This window comes from Notamacropus eugenii, chromosome 1 (assembly GCF_028372415.1).
Source record: "Notamacropus eugenii isolate mMacEug1 chromosome 1, mMacEug1.pri_v2, whole genome shotgun sequence".
In the NCBI taxonomy this organism is placed as follows: Eukaryota; Metazoa; Chordata; class Mammalia; order Diprotodontia; family Macropodidae; genus Notamacropus; species Notamacropus eugenii.
In genome coordinates this window covers 243,145,163-243,167,057 of record NC_092872.1, presented here as the reverse complement: position 1 = coordinate 243,167,057, position 21,895 = coordinate 243,145,163, and the positions used below count along the sequence as shown (strand labels likewise).

Below are 21,895 nucleotides of genomic sequence, written 5' to 3'. Positions count from 1 at the left end.
TAGTATAAAACAAAAATTATTTTTCTGATGAGGGTGGGGTAGAAAAGAAGGCACTAGCAACTGGGGTTATCAGGAAATGTTTCACGTAGAAGGTGATGTTTCCAAACTTGTAGATTCTAAGAGTGAGAGAGGAGAGATGCTTTCCAGGGCACTTTCTTTGGCTAAGCCTTCCTGATCTCCTCCAGTTGTTAGTGCTTTCTCTTACCTCAAATCATCTTGTATTTACTTATCTGTGTAAATATTGTATCTCCCAGAAGAATGTGAGCTTCTTTTTATCCCCAGAGTTAAATGCATTCCCTCTACATATTAACCAATCATTTAAGAAACATTTATTCAGTGCCTACTATGTGCCAGGAAATGTGCCGAGTGCTTGGGGATACAAATACAAAAGGCTTTACTCTCAAGGAGTTTCCATTCTATTTGGGAGGTGGCTGGGCCTGGGAGCTTCGGTCTAGGCAGTTACAGGAATCATAAGTGGAACCTCAGGGTAATAGATTGTTATGCCCTTGTCAAGAGAAGTAGTAAAATGGATTTTATTATTGTTCCTGGAGCAAGAATGAATGAATAAATCATTCATTAAGGGCTTACTATGTGCAAAGCACTGTGCTAAGTGCTGGGGATATGGAGAGAATAGTAAGACAGCTGCTGCTGTCAAGGAGCTCATATTCTAATGGGGGACATAATACATCCAGAAGATTTTAGCTGCAAGTCAGATGGAAGAGTCCTATGGTCCTTAGGGGGCAGCAACAAAGCAAATGTTAATACTTCTTCTTTGATGTCATTTTCACCGATAACATCACATCCATTTCTGATGAATCATTTGACAAAGCCAAGGACTTTGATGGTTAGAACTTTCTGTTCTGAGCTTTCAGTAACTGAGGCTGTAGCACCTACAGGAACAGTTCCTTCCCAGGATGATGGCCGTGGACCTTGGACTGGAAGCAGAGCTATTCTTAAAGCTTTGGGGTTGAAGGTCTTGGACCATTATGAGATTCAGATGGCACAGAAGTGAGGAATGAGGGAGAATAAGCATGTAAAGGAGGTCAGATGGCAAGTTACTCACACTGGCTGGGCCCTGATGTGGGTGGCCAGATAGGATGAAAGGCCAGGAAGGATTGTTATTCCTAGAGCTTTGGGGCCTCAGGCTAGGGCTGGTTGAGTAGAGAGGACTGACTTCCTCTTCAGTTTGGGCTGTTCTGTTCTAAGGAATCTGAAGACCAAATGACTTAATCCTCCATAGCTGGTGAGGGTGGATATGGAGAGTATGTTTAGGTCCCTTTCCTGAGTGTTGATATTCCAGGTGGGGAGAGACACACAGCAGTAGGGAAGAGGGTAAGATATCTACCCTGACAAGAAGCTGGTGCCCTGATGGATGGTTGTATAACAGTAAGCAGCACTAGTATTTGTAGAATTGAACTATATTTCCCCTCTTTAAGGAAACTCATTGTCCTTCAAGGGTGAATACTATTCAGAGGGGAAACTGATTCTCCTATAGAAACATGGGACAGAAATATAAAGATCCCCGGTGAGGTATAAGGTAGGGAAAGAGACTAAGGATAACTGTAAAATTCAGGAAAAAAGTTTACCTGCCAAAAAGGGGGCAACCCCACCAAACCCTAACCCTCCCTCCCTAATCCCCAGCCCAGTTCTTCATATTTCTCTTCCTAAACCAAATATGATCATTTTATGAGGAGACTATCCAGCGCATAATGTATTTTATGGATTAGACCAACAGGGGCCTGCAAAATGCACTAAAATTTTAAGTATTGCCTATATTTAATTTTTGTTGATGTTTCTATTTTTCCCTCAAACCCCTTCCTTCTGCAGCCCCCTACTGGCTTCAACATTTCCATAAATTTTGTAGCTCTACTCAGTGACAGAGAGACAGCACACCATAGCTGGCAGAATGCTGCATTTGGAACTAGAGTTTGACTCCAGTTTGAGTCCAGGCTCTGAACTCTAACTATGGGCATCACTCAGTCTCTCTGGGTTCCAGTTTCCTCATCTTTAAAATCAAGAGGATGGGCTAGAATCAGGGGGCCCCAAGCTTTGTTGTATCATGAGTCTGGTGAAGTCTTTGCACCCCTTCTCCAAATACTGTTTGCTGCCTACATTTGTAAAAGACATTCAGTGATTAATGAAAATGAAGATGTAGTTTTTATTGATCCTAGTTCATGGGCCCCCTAAAACCTATGGAGCTCCCATTCTAGATAAGGTCAGATATCTCCTTTACCTCTTAATCTTTAAGCTATTTCCTAGGATTGTCTATGATCGAACTAACTCTGCCATCTTTGTGAGGAAGACTCTTGCTCTTGTTATGTGACAAGTGGCAAAACTGAGGCACATAAGGGCCCATTAGTCTGGAATTCAGGTTCCAGTTTCTTCCATTAAACCATATAAATCCTAGAAATATAGGATGGATGAACAGGGGGAAATTGGAAGAGTTGGAGTAAGGCCATTGTCAAATGAGCCCTGCTACACATAGGTTGGCAGCACATGATGGTGACTATAATAATCCAGAAGCTAAGTCTCTAACCTCAGAGAGTTAATGTTCTACTGATAGGTAAAACATATATGCAGGTAAAGAGCGAGAAAACTGGCACAGGGAGAGGACACTAACATATAAAGTGATGAGGGAGGATTCCTTTGTGAGGTGGCACAGATTTCAACCTATGAAGTAAGAAATTATTCACTATTCTCATTTTACAGAGGAAGAAACTGAGCATCAGAGAACAGAGTTGAATGGCTTGGCCAAGATCATACCTCTAGTAAATATAGAAGCCAGTTCTTAAGTCTTGGTGTCCTAATTGCAAATCCAATTTTCCTCTCACCCCTATCCCCTCAAAGGTCTTATTGGGCCTAGGAAACAAGGCACATCTCCATCACTAACTTAGAAACTCATCCTCTTCTAGAAGTCTTCCATGATTACCTGTGATGAGTGACATCTGGGGTCCTGGACCTCCCTAATGTGCTGTAAGTATCCGGGGCTGCTTCCTGGCATCCTTTTCCATCTCCCGTCTTGGAAGGAGATATTGACAACACCACCCTCTCAGGCTAATAGATTTCCAGTTTCATGAGCCTCATGATATTTTGAAAGGGCAGAAACTCTTTATTTTTCCAGGAGAGACAGAGAGACAGACAGAGAAAAAGACAGAAAGAGATAGAATGAGACAGAGAGAGACAGAGACAGAGAGTGCTTAGACCACAATCTGTACAGGACCCATCGAGACCCCTAGGCCACCTTGGGCGTATATCTTCTTGGAAGTCTCTTAGGTCACTTTCCAACTCATATCTCTTTCCAGGATTTCTTTCCTGAAAATCCTGGCTTCCCAATATAGTCACCACTCCCTTTGCCATCACATCACCAATGCAGAGCTTTCCCTGAGCCTCCCCTTCGTATCGGGTCCTCATCTCCCCCATCCCATGTCTTGGGCTGAGTGACTCCCTGGGTCACATTGCCCTGGCTCCCAGCACAGCAGAGGTCTAACGCCTCTGGGAGATGAGCTAACTCTGCTCTCTCTGACTGTCTTCTTCCTCCAGCTTGGATGTTTGGGGGTCTGTCTTTTACCATTGTTGCAGCTGAGATCTGGTGTTTTTTTTTTTTTTTTAAGACCCAGAGGCCCTGGCCAATTAAGCCTGCTCTCAAGCATATGGGTAAGCCAGTCACTTCCCCTAGTGGTTGACTTTGACAGTGGGGGGAGGCTTCTCTCTATCCTCCACCCTCAGCTTTCTCCCGGGCATTTCCTCCACACTCAGAGACACCACCTGAGGCCTTTATAATCCTGCCCTTGTTCCCTTTTTACTCAGAGCTCCTTCTCTCATTGTTAGGCCAGAGAAGGAGAGAATGAATGAGTTAATTGTTGTGTCTAAGCGGAACTGGCTAAGAAGGATGCAGATAGATGGGGGAGTTAATGGCTGAGGAAACAAAGGGGATGAAGTATGTGGAAAGGACTCAAGGCGAGAAGGACTACAGAGAAGAGCACACTTGTTCTTGGCTCATGGTCCTGAAGGAGGGGGATGAGGTCACTGTCCCACTAGGCTATGGTCGCAGAGAACAGAGATATTGTTTCATTGAATTCAATTCAATTTAACCCCACAAATATTTATTGGGAACCTACTATGTTCAAGGCACTATGCTAGATACTGGCCATACAAAGACAAAAATGAAATCATGCCTGCCCTCAAGGTCTTTACATTCTACTGGAAATGTACATGTATAACACAAGTAAATATAAAGTAATTTGAAGAAAAAGAGGAATGGAGATAAACCTTGCATAGGAAGAGGTAAAATGTGAACCTTGATTTGAAGGAAAATAGTTCAATTTCAGAGAATTGGGTATATAGCTGTGTGTGTGAGTGTGTGTGTCTAGCCCTTGGTCAATCAATTACTCCACACAGTTAATAGATGCCTTTTGGACATAGGTACTATTCTGGTGCTAGAGATACCATATAAAAGTAGATTATTCCTAACCTTCAGAAACTTACTATGGGAGATGGATGGATGAATGAATGAATGAAACCTTTATTAAGCACTGACCATATATAAAGCACTGTGTTAAGTGCTAGGAATAGAATTGGAAAAGTAAGATAATCCCTGCTATCAAATAGTTGGAGACAACACATGTCAGGGAGTTTTGTCTGGGCCAGGGATTCTTAACCTTTTTTGTGTCATGTATTCCTTGGTGAGTCTGATGAAACCTATGGATCCCTTCTCAAAAGAATATTTTTAACATATTAAACAAAATACATAGGATTCCAAAGGAAATGAATTACACTGAAATACAGTTAGCAAAATATATTAAGAAAAAGTTTACGTTGTAAACAGGCCCAGGATAAGCAGTTGGGCTAGGCAGTTGAAGGAACAATGAGAGGAGCAGTAGGGTAGTAGACTATATTCTTTGCAATAATAACAGTACCTATTGATTCAATTATGGTTCCCTGAGCAAGTGGTGGAAAGTATGGGTGGAGGGGCATGTCTACACATAACAAACTTCCCATGTTTGCTAGGTCTTGGTGTCTTGGTGGATGTGATGAAAGATGGTTTAAGGCTGGTTAGATAAAAAGATCTTAGGGTTATAGATTTAGAGTTGGAAGGGACCATAGGGGTTGGCTAGTTCAACCTCTCATTTTTAAGAAGAGGAAGTTGAATCTCAGGAAAGATAAAGGTAGTAAATAGAAGCATAGTGTTTCAAACCCAGGTCCTTTGACATATATATATATATATATATATACTCATTCTACAAATTTCACAAATTTTCCTAACAGGTTTTTTTTTCCTGTAGTTCTACTTTAGTCCTAACATATACAAGGACTTTGGTCCCTGGTTTCATGTTTATTGGTATATATGTAGAACCATCTCTCCATCTCCCACCCCATACCCCCAATTATGCTTCTTGAAGGCAGGTACTTTGTCACTTCATAGACTTGGAAGGGACTCGAGGTCATTGAGTGCAACTCTTTCAGTTCATAGATGAAGAAATGGAGACCCACAGAGATTGAGTCATCCATGATCACATAGGAAGCAATGTGATTTTCCTGAATTTCTGTGACTGGAACCATTTATCATCTCCAGATGATAAGCTTCTCTGAACTCTGTTGACATAGTCCCTACCCAGGTCTGACTTGCAAAACTGTCAAGAACCTTGTGTTACCTCCACCTTCTTAGGAAATACCAGAGGATTTCAGTGGAGGCCACTGCTCTTTAAAATCTTTTGCAAAATTTGCCTTACATTCCTAACTAGACTAAAAGCTCCCTCAGGGCAGGGAACTGGTCTTTTCTTGTCTCTTCCACAGCCCCTATTATGGGGCTGCTTATCTAGAAGCACTAATCTGTCACTGTTCTCTGCTTTTATGTCATTCATACTTCTCAGAATTTGTCTATGTTCATGTGGGCGATTCTGGCCTTGAAGTCCCTTGAGAGAAGAGAAAATTTTGGAAAATGCTTTGATGGACCTGAACCTATAAATATTCTTTCCCATGGCCTGGTTTTGAATTGAAAAGTCCTGCCCCCACTTTAGTGACTATTTTCCCCAGGGTAGAGAGAGAGGAGCAAAAGATGAAAAAAAAGAAGGGAACACCAAGGGAAGAAGGTGGGGATGGAATGAACAGACATGTTTGCAAGACATGGATAATGCTTGGCCAGGACTTGAGAAGAAATAGAATGGGGAAAGCGGGGTGAGCGAGGCTAGGAATAAGACAGAAGTGGGGGTGGGAAATGAGGGCTGGGGCATGGACTGAATTGGGAAGGGAAAAGAGTGGGTACTGGTGGCTAGACAGAGTGAGGGCTGGCTGTCAGGTAGACAAAATGCATAGGGGGGAAGAATTCTTATTTGGAAATTGTGGGAGAATCCCCTTTTCAATCGTAAAATGCTATATAAATGTGAACAATTATTATTACGAGGGGGTTGAGGATTGGGGGCTACACAGAATGGCAGGCTCATGCCGTATTCAATGGCTAATTCTAAGACAGTGTGCCTTGCCCTGGGGAGTTATTCAGCTCAGAATAGTGTCATTTACAGACAGCTTCGAAATAGAGAATTACAAGTTTGTAAGCAACAGCCTCTCTGATGGCTTGAAGGAAAAAAAGTATCCTTGTATTATCCCTTTGCAAATTATAAATTCATAACCAAGAGTGTTATCCTACTGAATGCAAAATGAATTCATTACCACCAGCATTATTCCACTGAATACCAACTGAAGGAGATGCACATGCTGGAGTGAGGATTCGGGATGTGTGAGAGGAGAGAAAGCATCCCCTTGCTTTTCACTCCTCCCCTTTACTGTCCCATTGGGGTGATTTCCTGACTGACCCCAAAATCTGACCACTTATGGCCTGGCTCATGACGCTTATTGGCCATGTGACCTTGGTGAGGTATTTCACCTCTCTGAGACCCCAGCTTTATCATCTGGAAAACTGAGATAATGATGCGTATTCTATCCACATCTCTGGGTTGCTGTGAAGATCAGATGGGATAATATAAGTAAGGGATTTTGTAAACTGACAATCATCTCCTGTGGTGGTGATGATAATAATGATATTAATACTAAGCCTTTATGTTTGCATAGTGGTTTGTAGCTGTCAATGCATTTCAATATAACTCTGACCTATTTTGGGCAGGGATTAGTAGTTCCTTTCTACAGGCAAGGAAACTGAGGCTCAGAGCAGGAAAATGACTTACCCAAGGTCATAGAGCTGGTCAGAGAGTATTGAGATCCTCCCCAAGTGGCATTTCTTGGGAGCAGAGATGGGGAGCCTCAGAATCACACTTATATGGGAGAGGGAGGGTTAGTTTGTAGCCAACATATTTCTTTTTTGATCGGCTGTGAATTCACCCTCATCTAAGGCCAGTTTTCATTTGTGACTTATTCTTAGTAATCTGGCAAGTTTGGGCCACTTCTCTCCTTCCTTTTCTCAACTCAGCCAAGGACATAGGCTAGCACTTCTCTTTCCTAAGGGAACACAAAGACAGAGCACATCTCTCTTGTTGCAATCTTGAATGGGGACCAACACAAATAGAGGGAGGTACATAACAGGCCAGGTAAGGGAGGGATCCTAGATTTGACAGACAGAGAATTTCCCAGACCACTGGGTACCTGCCTAAATGTTCTGGATTTGAAATGCAGAGTTTCTTTTCTGTAGTAACCTGACTCAGAAAGCTGAGAAAGGTAGCTGATCAGATCACCAGCATCAGAGGACTTCTTGGGCAAATTCAGTCCAGACTGTTTACAACACAGAAGGTAAATGATTGCAGCTCCAGCTGTGCCAGGTGTTTTTTTTTTTTTTTTTTGCTTTTCCTCCATGGTGTGAATGTACTATTACTCTTGTTCAACATCCATGGTGCTCCAGATCTGCAATGTGTGATTGCATGGTGGGCATAGCTTTCTACTAAATAGGTGGGTGGTTTGGGTATCTGTATTTTGAAGTGTGAAGGTATTTTCTTGCTTTCAGTTGTAATGGATTCATGCTACTCACAGGATGAATGTAGTGTGTTTCCATTTTTAATGCGGTTGCAATGGTGGAGGATCTTGTGCCGATGGTAGCAATATTGACATCTATTTTAAATAGAATATTTAACAATGTCTCTCTTCCTCTTCTTATGGCAAAATAAGGATATGTAGGCTAGATGATAGTATAGTTAAATGAGATTTGGAAATGGGGGAATGGCTGGACCTCACAGTAGTCATTAAGCACTCTGTGTCAGCTTGGAAGGAGTCTTGCAGGGAAGTATCCCAGGGGTATTTGGCCCTGGATTGTTTAACATTTTTATCCACAATTTGCAAAAAAGACATATATGGCATACTTAAGTTTTCATATTACATAAAACATTTGATTCACAAACGACTCAGTAATGTAGAAAATTGGACCAAATCTGAAAAGATGAACTTTTATAAAAATAAATGTCAAGTTTTATACTTGAGTCTAAAAAATCAATTTCATCAGTACAACGAGGGAAGGTAAGACTAGAAAGAAACTTTTATCAAAGAGCTTATATTGGTGTCGTTTAGGGGACTTCAAGCCCAATATGGGTCAATAGTATAATATGGCAGCCTAAAAAGCTAATACAGTATTAAGAGAGTCATTGTGTTCGGGATTTACAGACACTTGTCTCTCTTCACTCTGCCTTGGTCAGTTCACATCTGGATTATTGTGTTCAGTCCTGGGCACCACATTTTAGGAAGGAATTGTTAAGCTGAAGAGGGTGACTACAATGGTGAAGGGCCTCAACTACAGGCACAATGAAGATCAGTGGAAGAAATTAAATATGTTTAATTAGAAAAACTGAAAATAATGGATATGTGATGACTGCTCAAGTACTTGGAAGACAATCTCATGGGCAAGTGGCTAGGTTTATTCTGCTTGACATATGGGCATAATTCAGAACAAGGGGTAGAAAATATAGAAAGGCAGATTTATGCTTAACTTAGGGAAAAAACTCAACAACTTCCTAACAAGAATAGCTATGGAAAAGTGGAATGGGTTACCTTAGTATGTAGACTCTCCTTTTGCTTTGCTGGAAGTCTTCAAGCAAAGGCTAAATTATTTATAATTTATAGGGAATTCTTATTCAAGTGCACGTTAGAACAGGTAGCTTATGCGATCTCATCCAACTGAGAGTCTATGATGGCAAAGATGAGGATGCTGATGGTAATGGCAATGAAAGTGATGGAGATGGTAATGATGGTGAAGTTGATGATAGCCAAGATGAAGCTGAAGGTGATGGTAAGAATGTTTATGCTGACAAGGATCATGATAATGACAATGTTGTTGATGCTGATGCTGATGCTGACTTAGACGGTCATATGGATACTTAAGATATGGAAAGTGATGGGGGTAATTGTGATGGCCATGGCAATGTTGGTAGCCAGAATAATTCTGGCTTTGATAATAATGTACATGGTTATTATGATGATTATGATAATATTATGGTGATGAGAATAGTGATAAGAAAAGTATTATAGGAAATGGAAAGACATGATGGAGCAGGTAGGGCATTCCAACTTGGGGGAACAGTATGAGCAAAAGTTTGGTGGTGGAGAGCATCCTCATATGTATAAGGAGGAGGGTGAGGAGATTGGCCTGGCCAAGCAGGAGTTGTGTTAGGGAGACATAGGAGATAAAGTTAGAGAAGCGTGTGTGTGTGTGTGTGTGCGCGCGCATAGCAGATTATAGAAAGCCTTGAAAACTGTGATAATTGGGAGCTGCTGAAGGACTTTAAGGAGAGAAATGACATGAATAGTGTTGTGTCTTCATAAGATTAATTTGGCCATGCTAGTACAATGGATTGGAGATGGAAGAAACTAGAGACAGGAAGACAGGTTAGTGAGTCCCAGGAATGTAGAGAGATAGGTTTAAACGTTTACAGAATATAGAGGATGGAAGCAGATTGTGTGGAAAAGCAGAGACTCTGGAGTCCTATCCATAGCAGACTTTAGTTCAGATGCCTTCTTGGAGAAGGTGGGATTTTGGAATGTTGGAGAAGGTTGAAAGAACACTGACTAGAATCAGAGGACCTGGGTTCAATTCCAGGTTACTTACTCTCTGTGTGATCTTGGTAGACTTCTCTGTTCCTCAGTTCCCTCATTTTTAAAAAAAAGTGTTGGACTACATGGTTACTAAGTCTAGGTCTATGATCTTGTGATATCTGAGCCCATTACTTACCTGTGTGACCTTGGGAAGATAATTTTACCTTGCTAAGCTTCTTTTCCTCAAATGCAAAATAAGGCATTTAGACTAGAACATATATTCTCAAAGGGTGGTTTAGGGACCCCTGGTGGCTCTGAGATCATTTCAGGAGGTTTAAGACATCGAAACTATTTCCATCATCATAATAAGACATTATTTTTAAAATGGTAAATATCAGTAAAGATAACTCATATAAACAGAAGCTTTTGCTGGGGGGGGGGGGGGCGGTCCTCAATTTTTAAGAGTGCAAAGGAGACTCAAGTTTGAGAATCACTGGACCAAATTATTTTGAAAGTCTCTTTTGACATCTCAGACATGGGTGCTGTGAAGTTTACAGATTCCAAGTGTAAAGCTAAACTTTGGAGAAGATTGGGAGTCATTATAGTCCAGTTGAAAGAGTGCTAGATTTGGAATCTGAAGAACTGGGTTCAAATTCTGACTGTCTATCTGTGTTACCTTGGAGCAATTCACTTAAACTCTTTAGGTCTTAGTTTCCCTGTTTGTAAAAACTGAGAAACTTGTACTAGGTGCTCTCTTAAGGTTCCTTCTAGGTCTAAATGTAGGAGCCTGTAGTATTCATGGTGATTTGGAACTTCTGGACAGGCTATTTGCCTGTTAGGGCCATGGAGGTAGGCAGAGAAGAGGTCCACCTGGTGGCATACAGTAAATGAAATTCCTGGGTGGCTTAGGGTACCCCATGCTAATCTCACAGCTGCTGTCTTACTCACCTGTACCTTTCCTCACCTCTTTAATTTATCATTCATTTACCATTCCCCACATGTCAGCCCTTCCCCCTGATGTCTTTCTCTGAGTCACTGACATTCATGTTTTTTTATTAAATACTGATTTCTTGGGATTAGAATTTCCCACTTCTTTTTCACATCTGGTTGGAGCATTCCATAACGATGCATAGATTTCTCTTTTTTAAAGCAAGGATATCAGGGTGATGGAATGCCTGTCCATGTAACTGATATCCTGGGCTCTAGGGAGTTAATCTGTCTGGTGGCAGAACCTTCCATCTAGTCCTTGACCAACACATTCAGCCATGGAGGTAAGTTTCCCAAGGATCCTAAAATAAATTGATCTGTGGGTGAAAATAACATTGCCTCTTCTTTGTCTTGGGGCAGCTAGGTTGTGCAGTGGATGGAGAGATGACCCTAAAGGCAGGAGAACCTGAGTTCAAATCCAGCCTTAGACACTAACTGTGTGACCCTGGCAAATCAGTTAATCCTGTTTGCCTCAGTTTCCTCATCTATAAGATGAATTGAAGAAGGGAATGGCAAACCACTCTAACATCTCTAATGAAAAAACCTCAAATAGGATTATAAAGAGTCAGACATGACTGAAAAATGAGTGAATGGCAATTTTTTTGTCTCTCCTTAGTTCTCCTTGGGATCTGTATTTGGAGGAAAAGAAAGTAGGCTGGCACAAACTTCTTCAAGACCTCAATTTCCCCATCTGTGCAATGGGTTTGATCATCTCTGTGTTCTCTGCTTCCCAGAGATGGTAAAAGTTTAAAGTAGCAGCTAATAGTACTAGTACTTCAATATCACTTTCAAGTTCCCAAAGCACTTTACAAATATTTTCTCATTTTATTCTCACAACAACACTGGGGGAGGTATGTGCTATTATTATTCTCCTTTTAGAGATAAGAAAAGAATGGATGAGGGGGTGGGATGTTCTAGAAAAGCTAAATTTTTTTTCCAGTGGGTTAGGATGGTAACTGATCACTGTGAGGGTTAGTGCAAGGAGATGGTCAGGAGACAGGGCTGAGCTCAGGGAACTCTGTTGGTATCAGAGTGTTCACATCTGTACCCAGTGAGTTCTGAACTCACCAGCCTTTGTTCAGCCAAGACCTTGATTTCTCTAGTCAAGAACTAATCAGAAACCTGGGATGGCCAAGCTCTAGGGTATGATTCTTACAGTCATAAAAAATAGAGCTGGAAGAGATCAACCAACCTAACCTCCTCATTTTACAGAGGAACTGGAGTGACTAGTACTAAAAAGCAAACTTCCTGAGAGCAGGGATTCTTCCTTTTTGGTCTTGGTATCCCCAGATCTCACAATTACTGGTACCCCATGGACTCTTAATAAATTGCTCCCTGATTGATAGAATGTCCAAGACAGTACCAGGCCAGTGATCTTTCCTTTCTGGATTGCCTCTCATCATGGGGCTATGTGATAAAATATCTCCTGACTTCTATGATTACTGTGACTCCTGACTTCTAAGAACTTTGAACATGCAACATAGAGCAACTGGGAGTCAACTCACACTATTTGATTTTTGGTGAGTCAATTAATCCTTGGGACCTTCAGCTGTTATTTTCATAAAATGGGATGGGGATTGGAACATATGATCTCCAATGTTCCTTCTAGGGATTTCCTCTAGCTTTGGTCCTTATTACAGCATAATATTGGAGCTGGAAGGTATCTCTGAAATCATGCAGTTCTGTCCCTCTCCTTTTTTTTCAGTGGGGAAACTGAGTCACACAGATCATTTCTTTCCAGGCTCCTCTCATACCACAAGTTCCTCTGGGAAGAGGCAGATGTGGAGCCTTCCTTACCTAAGCAATCTTAGAGATACCAAACTCAGGTCTTGATTCACCAGTTCCCTTTGCTAATTGCCCTTCCCTCTCCCCAGTTGGCCTGTCCAGGCTGAAAGGGAAAGGGTCTCTGAGCAGCTGAAGTGATTCCAAATTCCTGATGACCTCCCCTTCCCCCCAGGGAAAGAGGACAGGATATTTTTAACTCCTTTCTAAATTCCTAAACGCTATGAAACAAAAGCCATGCGCGGTGCATGTGTCTGGGAGCCGCTGGAGAAACTGTGATGTCTCTGGGGATACTGTGAGCCCTGACTAGGGAGGAGGGTTTGGGAAAGGATAAGCTCAGACTGGAATTTTGAATTAGCTGAGTCATCACGAGATTCCTACCCTGACAAAGAGGGAAGGGCCCAGCAGCCCCGGTCTTTAATTCAGGACCTTAGGGGTGACACAATCCTAGCAGAGAACCTGTCTGCCTTGGAGACCAAGGACTCCCTGACTTCCCCACTGGGCCAGAGACTGCATAAGGAGAGGACCTGACTCCTCACCCACCTCAGACCACGGGCTCCCTAAGGGCAAGGCAATCAATCTATTCATTCTTTCTTCTCTGTTCAAGGCTTCGTAGGGGATTTGTTTTGGGGTTTGAGTATCCACTGGAGCCAAGAGGGAATGTTCCTTTAATGCCTCCTATTATGTCTATGACCTCACCTAGGTTTCCATGGTGATATGATTAGGGGACCAATAAGGAGATTAGTAAAATAGGCCAGGCATGCCAGAGACCCTTCCCAGGTTGGACCCTCCTTGTAGTTATAAAGCTCAAGTCAAGGAGAATGGGTTATGGGTGGGACAGTTAGGAAAGAGGCAGAATTTGTTTGGGGAGTGGGGAGAGGGTGATCCTCTACCCTACTTCCTGCCCTTTTGTCTGAAAAAAACTGGGAAAGTATACAGTATAGTGGAGAAAGCAGTAGACTCAGAACCAAGGGACCTTAACCCAAGTCCTGGTTCAAGCACTAAGCAGTTGTGTGACCCCAGGATGTCCCTTTACATCTTTGGGTCTCAGTTTCCCCATTTTTCAAAGGAGCAAGTAGGCTAGATGATATCTAAAGTCATGTAGGTGCGAAAGATGTAGACTCTGCTCCAGAGGGCTTGTTGGGTGGAGAGGGCAACACTGAAACCAAAGGAGATAGTTTTAATGGGGGAATTTCAGGCAACAAATTGGAGGAGATATTTCTGGCAAGTAGGTTTTCCTGGTGCCCCTCATATCCCACTATGTGCTACCTACTGGGAAGGAAGACTTTTTCCAGACAAAGCCATGCTGTGGATTATATTTGACAGTTGGCCTTCCAATGGTCCATTTTACAGATGGGCAATCAGACTTGTCCAAGGACATACCCATCCTGGACTAAGTAAGTATGAGAGGTGAGGTTTAAACTCAGGTCCTCTGACTCCAAATCAATGGTTCTTTCCAGTGGTAGAGTGAGTGGTTCAGTCCTGCCTCTGATGTTTCTTAGCTATGTGACCTTACCCTCCTAGATGACTCTCCAAGACTTGTTTGCCAAGTTATAGGGTGGTTACAAGATTCATAAATCAGTGAAATCAAATACCTCGATTTCATGTCAATAATGTACACCACTATGCCTAATTACCTTGTCTCCACGTCACTATAGTCATAGTGAAAATAGAAAGGATTTTAACATGTTTTTTATATTAAAATCTGATTTTTCTTTCAACAATAGAACCCTGGGCTGAGTGCTAGCCATCCTTTGGCTTGCTTAGAATCTTTATGCCTCATGGACATCCCAGCACAGAGCATTTTAATGGTTGGCTAGTCATGACTGGGACCTGAGGCAACACTTACCAGTGACTGATTTTCAGGCACTAGTATTTAACTTTCTCCTACTCAAGAGAATGGGCAGCTAGGTGGCAGCAGTGGATAGAATGCAGGGCTTGGATTCAGGGAGACTTGAGTTCAAATTTGACCTCCAACACTTATTAGAGGTGTGACCCTGGGTAAATCATTTAACCTTGTTTGTCCATTTCATCATCTGTAAAATGACCTGGAGGAGGAAATGGCAAATCACTGCGGTATCTTTGCCAAGGAATCCCCTAATGGGGTAGCGAAGAGTTGGACACAATTGAAATGACAACAACAATCAAATAGAACATTTTAGGCATGGTGACCAGCTTATACAAAGGTATAGAATATTGTGTACAAAGATAGCAAGCACAATCTAGCTGCAACAGAGTGAGGGAAAAGGTATAATAAGGAATAATGTGGAGTAAGTCTGGAAAGGCAGTGTGGAGATAGATTGTAAAGGGCTTTAAACACTAAACAGGAGAATCTATATTTTATCCTAGAGGTAATGGGGAGCCATTGGAACTTCTTGGGCAGAGGAGTAGCATACTCATAACCATGCTTTAGTAACATCCATTTGACATCCGCGTAGATTGAAGAAAAGACTTGAGGCAGTGAGACCAACTAGGAAGTTGTTGCAGGAGCTCAGGACATAGCCTTAGGAGTGGAGAGAAGGAAGAAGGTATGAGAATTATTGTGGTGGTAGAATTAACAATTCTAGTTGTTCTAGTGTTAACTAATTGGACATGGATGATGAGGCGTAGACATGGATGATGAGGGGAGTGTAGAGTTGAGGTGTTGATGAAGTTGTCAGCCTGGATGACTGGAAAGATGGAGCAGCAAATATAGGGAAATTGAGTTTCAGATGCCTATAGGATATCCAGTAGGCATTGTTCAATAGGCAGTTGGTAATTAGGTCCTGGAGTTCAGGAGAAAGTCTAGAGATGGATACATAGATCTTGAAGATTTCTGACTAGACATGATTATTGGTGTCATCAGAGCACAGAACAGAATCTCAGGGGGATGAGGCAACTTGTCCAATGTCACACACTGAGGAAATGGCACAGCAGGAAATTGAATTTGTCTTTCCTGACCTCAAGTCTTTAATGGATAGAGGGTTGAATAGGGAGTCAGAAAACCTAAATTCAAGTTCTCCCTCAGATACTAGCTGTGAGTCCATTCTGCCTCAGATACTAATTGTGAGACAAATAACCACTGCCAAGACTCTCAGTTTCCTGAGCTATATAATGGGGATAATGATGCTGCACTATTTACCTCATAGGGTTTGTGTGAAGAAATCAGTTTACAAACCTTAAGACATTATATGAATATAAGTTAGTATTTTGTGATAACGTGAATTGACAAAGTTGTCAACTAAATGAATCCTAATGATGCCAGGATAATTTACCACTAAGTTTATAGCCAGGTACATGGTAGCCAGCCAAAGGTGGCTTTGAGGTTCTAGGTGATCCCATGCGGTAGTCTACCCTTTTCCAGTTAATTGGGACATGCCTCCACTATCTAGTTTGTCCTGGACTGACACAGCAGATCCATCTGAGTCAGAAACAACTGATTCTCAACCTGATATTCGAAGCTCTCTGCAACCTGCTCCCACCCTAGATCTCTAGCCTCATTACCCATGCCTCCTCAGTGCACAGTCTTCACTCCAGCCAGGGAGGAATTCCCACTGTCCCATAAAACTCTCAATGGTCACTCCTGCATTGTAGTCTTTGATTGTGCCCTTACTTCTATTGAAGTAGTCCTCTCAGATCCCCTCTGACCATCCAAATCCTTCTTAGCCTTCTCAGCTCATATCCCCCCTGATCTAGGAAGCTTTCCTTACCACTGCTGTTCATTCTGATTCTTCTTTCTTCTGAACTCCATTGTGGAGGTCTTACTGTCTCTATCTCTTTGCTACTGTGATGTTCTCTCTGTTTCCAGTTTTTCTCTCCAATCAGTCAGGAAGCTCCTTTTGAACATGGACTGTTTCTTCTCTTAACTGTTTCCCCTACTGGGCACTGAATTGAGTACATGGGATGTGCCCAGAAAAGACTTGTTGGCTGATTAAAGTGAGGGAAGCATTATAGTATGATAGAAAGAGCTCTGAACTTGGAGTCAAATGACCTGACTGAATCCCAGCCTTTGTGACTTTATTCATTACCTTTGTGACTTTAGACAAGTCATTTAACCTCCATGGACCTCAGTTTCCTTGCATGTAAAAGGAAGGGGTTAGATTCAATGATTTTTAGGATCCCTTCCAGATAGAAATCTATGACCTCCTTTGGCTTCAGTTTCCATACCTGTAAAATAAGGGGATTGGATTAGATGGCTTTAAAGGCATTTTCTATCTAGATCTATGATCCAAATACCAATAATCAATGATCTTTTGGGCCTCAGTTTCCTCATGTGTAAAATGAAAGAGGATGAACTCTGCTCTCTCTAAGTTTCCTTCTAGCTCTCAATCTTTCGTTCTAGGATTGCCTCCTTTGATCATTTCGGCTAAGTGAATAGAGGACACCATCACAAAGACACATCTGGCTCTAAACACTTGAATTTGGAGTTCAAATCCTGCTTCAAACAGTTGTGTGATTCTGGGCAAATCACTTAACTTTTATCTGCCTCAGTTTCCTCCTCTGTTAAATGGGGATAATAATAGCACCTACTCCCCCACAAAGGGTTTTTGTGAGAAAATGAGGTGATATTTGTAAACCATTTTGTAAATCTTAGAGTGTGACATAAATGTTGGCTATTATTAGTGACAGTGATAGCAATTAAATTCTAACTTCTGAATGACTTGCCTATTATCTCTGCCTGTTGGGGTAGGGTGGGACATACTTTCAGACTCACAGAGTCACAAAATTTCAGAGCTGGAATGGACCTCAAAGTCCGTTGTAGTCCAAACCCTACCTGTGTAAGAATATTTCCTTTCTGATATATGTGAGAAAATGGTCACCTAGTTTTGTTTAAAGGTCTCCAGGGATGAGGAAACCTGTTTCCTCCCAAGGCAGCCCACGTCACTTAGGGGAGTTAAACTATTCCTGACATCAAGCCTAACTTTGTGTTTTTGTTCCTTTCATTCACTACACTGGGTTGTCAGATGGCCCCATGTGTGCTTGAATCCAAGGAGGAAACTAACATGATTATTCCCCCTTTATGAAGGGTCATCACAAACCCCTGAATGCTGCAGCCAAACAATCAGCATCCCTGAGCTCACAAAAACTGAAGTCTCTCAGCTCCAGTTAATGCCCTCAGAAAGGGAAATCTTCAGTAAAAAGGGACGAGTGACAAGTGCTCATCTCTGCTCCTCCTTCACCATTCATGTTCTCTTAGCAGATAACCTCACCACCTACTATTTTCCTGAGAAGACAAAGGGTATCCAATATCATTTTCCTCTCGTCTCCTTTAACCTTCTCTCCTCCATCTCTAATCCTGTGTCTTCATCCATTTTGTACTAACTTATCATTTATCCCTTGGTCTCAGCTTCCCCCTGAGAAAGCTAACCCTTCTACAGGTGACATTGATTTGACCCTTTCCTACTTCTTCTGGGACCTTGATCAATCACACTCTCTTATATACTTAGCCTTTTTCTCTTTACTGGATCCTTTTCTGTTGCTGGCAAACATGCTTAGCTCTCCCCTATCCAGTTCCCTGCTCCCTTCTAACACCAACAACAATCCTCCCAAATGTCTTTCCTTGACCCTGCTACTTCCACTGGTTGTCCTGTTTTTCTCATCTCCTTCAACACAAAACTTCGGAACAGAGTGACCTAGACTTCTTGCCTCTGCTTGTCACCATCCACTCATTCCTCAGTTCTACTAGAAGATGGCTTCTCATCACTTTAAGGTCATAAAACTGTAGCTGAAAGGGATGTCAGGAGCCACTGAGTCCAATCTCTTCATTTTACAGATGAGAAAATGAAGACTTATAGAGGTTAAATAATTTAAGTGCCCTTCACCACCTGGCTGCCTCAGAGGCATACTAATGCCTCCGTGTTCCAAGCTAAGCACATCATCACCCAGTATCCTGCTCCCTTCTAAGTTTTGTTCAGTTGTTGTGGATAACTGGCACTCTCCCCATCACCCAGAATAAAAATCTTGGGATTTCTCATACTTATCCCTTTCTCATACTGCATATACATTAAATTGTGAAATCCTGTCAATTCTACTCTGCCCATTCATTCATACAGTTGTCACTTGATTTCAACATGGTGTGGAGGATGGAGTACTGGGCTTGGAGCTGGTAAGACTTGGATTCTAATCCTTCCTCAGACACTTACTAGCTAGGTGAACCTGGGCAAGTCACTTCACCTTTGTGAATTTCCATTCCCTCCTGGGAACTGGAGAAACTTTGTCAGTGTCTATTCCTTTATCTGGGAAATGGAGTCATCACTTGGCACGGTGCCTGGCACATAGTAGGTGCTTCATAAATGTTTATTGACCGACTATGATTATTTAGGGCCTTATCACTTCTTACCTGAACCAATAATCTTACCTTGGCAAAGAGTGTAATAAAAAGTGGTTCTACAGAAAATCAAAGAGATTTTCCTGAAGAGTAGGTCTGACCATGTAGCTCATTTAAAAAAAATATTCCTCAGTGGCTCCCTCTTACCACCAGGATTAAATGTGACATTCTTTGTTTAGCATTGAAGGCTTAGCACAAGCTGTCCCCTTCCTACCTTTGCAGTTATCTTATTTTTTCCTCTCCTATATGTACTCTGCCATCCAGTGATCCATGCCGTTCCTTACAGAGTCCCTGGTCCTCTTTGAGAAACAAAGGGCAAGCAGCAACCCTCTCTTCCGACTCCAAACCTTTGCACTGGCAGTTGAGGATATTGTAGAGCAGGGATCCTATATCTCTTTGGTAGTATTTGGTGAAACCTATGGAAAGGAATCATGTTCATAAATGCATAAAATAAAATACATTAAATTTCAAAGGAAACAAATTGTTGAGTGAAAATAATGATCTAATTTTTCCCCAATTGAAGTTAACTGTAGTGGCTAGTATACAATCTACTTACTAGAGTGTAAACTCCTTGAGGCAGGGATTGGGTCTTATTTCACTTTTTTGTTATTTCTAGCATATAGCACACTGACTTACATATAACCAGTACTTACAAATATTTGATGACTTAGCAGCATTCTACAAAGAATTGTGATGTATTTGTTGCCCCGCCTTCCCAGAATGATTTAAATACATAAAATAAAATGTATAGGATTATAAAGGAAACTAAAAATTTGTGAAAATAACAATCTATTTTTCCTTATCCAAGTTAACAGACCACCCTATGAAATCTATCCATAGACCAGCCTTCTCCCCCCATCACCATCCCATTAACAACTTGTGTGTTAGTAGAAAGTCTTACTCCAGGGGCAATGGCACTAGATGGCCTCTGAAATCCCACCTCAAGCTGAGATTCTGTGCCCCTAAAGCTGCTTGTGTAACCCCACCTTGCCCCTAGATGATAAATTCCTTGAGGGCAGGGAGCGTGCCTTATTTTATTTTTGTATCTCTGGTGCAGTGACTGGTATATAGCAGGTACTTAAAAATGCTTCATGAATTAGCAGCATTTTGGAGAGAATTGTGAAGTAGGCGTTGTGTGTGTAATTGACAAGTTCAACAGGGACCAGCTTTAATGAATAGATAAAAGTGATTTGAAATTGAACATCAAGTGTTTAGAAGTATAATTTACATACACAAAGGTACTTGAAAACAGTTTACTGTCTCTGGTTGATTATCATCCTTCTTACACTTTTTCCCTTCTGTCTAACCCCCAAGACCCAGTTTTTCTTTGCTGTACCTCTTCAAAGCTCTTAGTTTTCCCATCCATGTGTGAGGCTCTTGAATTTTTGTTCCCTCTTCTTCAGTTATTAAAATTTCCCTGTTATGCTTTTTTCAACCTGAACTTTCAAATAGGAACGAAAGACTTAGATTATTCAGAATTTTTTCTTGTAACCAACTGATTTAGGGGTGCTTGGGAGTCATTTAAGCAACTTAGACACCATAAGGGAAAATATATTGGACTTGGAGTTAAGAGGACATGTGTTCAAATCCTGTCTCAGATAACTACTAACTGTGTGACCCTCAGCAAATCACTTACCTTCCTTGAGCCTCAGTTTATTCATATGTAAAATAGGAGATAATATTGCCAACTTAATATGGTTATAATGAGAATCAAACCAGAGTATATATGCATATATAAGTATTTTATAAACTTTAAAGAATTATATATTAACTGTCATTATTATTACTAATTATTATTATCCCCAATATTTAATCCTTGGGATCCCCTGAAAATGTCCCTAAGAACCAGAATTTTGGGCTGGGAGACTGTGAGGCTCAACTAAGGAAGATCCTCTGATTTGATTCATGGCACAGATAAAATACTTCCTCTCTGTCCATGGGAAAACATGATTAAAATGTAAATTGTCCTCAAAACTTCATAGAGCCAGAAAATAACTAACTTGCTCTAAGAATAGGGAAATTCCACAATTAAATTTTAAAAAAAAATTCTTATTTGACAAATACCAATAAGCATGAGCATTACCATCTTCAAAGAGGAAGAGAAAAAGAGGATTATACAGTGTCAAAAAGTCTTAGAACAGTTTTAAGCTGTATATGAATATTATGTACAGATTGCCTTTAAAAAATAATGTATTAAATTGAACACATTAGTTTCAAAGCTGTCCCACAAGATAACTCTTCAACAAGAACATACTGATTCCTTTTAGAATTGTCTCCACCCCTTCTATCACATAATCCACAGCAGATCCCTGACAAATCCATTGAGTTGCTTGAGTCATCATCATAATAATAGCTAACATTTATATAGCACTCTAAGGGTTGTAATTCACTTTACAGATTTTATCCTTTGATTGACACAACAATCCTAGGAGGTAGGTGCTATTTTTATCCCCATTTTTTTGACGAAGATATTGAGGAAGACCGAAGTTGTCCAGGGTCAGCAATGTCTAGATTTGAACTCATGTCTTCTTGATTCCAAGTCCTATGCTCTATCTACCACTTCAACTAGCTTCTACAGTGTAGGAGTGCTGGGTTTAGTGACTGAATTCCAGGTCTGCCTATTACCACCACTATGCTCTTGAGTAAATCACTTAAGCCTTATTTCCTCATTTATAGGAGGAACAGGTTGGACTGCATGTCCTCAGGTGTAAATCTATGAATCCTGTGATTCTATGATCTGTTATCTCAAATACTTGTCTCCATAATATGACTGAATTCTCCTTAAATGCCAGCTTTAATGTTAAAAGATGCAGAGGAAACTCTCAGTAGAACCTCTTTGGGACCTTTATGGGAGGG

General features: G+C 41.3%; 1 long non-coding RNA gene across 1 annotated transcript; it reads right to left on the bottom strand.

Annotated features, from left to right (window-relative positions):
- Positions 1-14,898: 14,898 nt before the first annotated feature.
- LOC140524771 (uncharacterized) lies at positions 14,899-19,660 on the bottom strand. Its single transcript, XR_011973828.1, has 4 exons — positions 19,596-19,660; positions 19,254-19,455; positions 16,740-16,878; positions 14,899-15,235 (listed from the first exon to the last, which is right to left on the bottom strand). It is a non-coding gene; the product is annotated as an uncharacterized lncRNA (long non-coding RNA).
- Between the last annotated feature and the right edge of the window lie 2,235 nt (positions 19,661-21,895).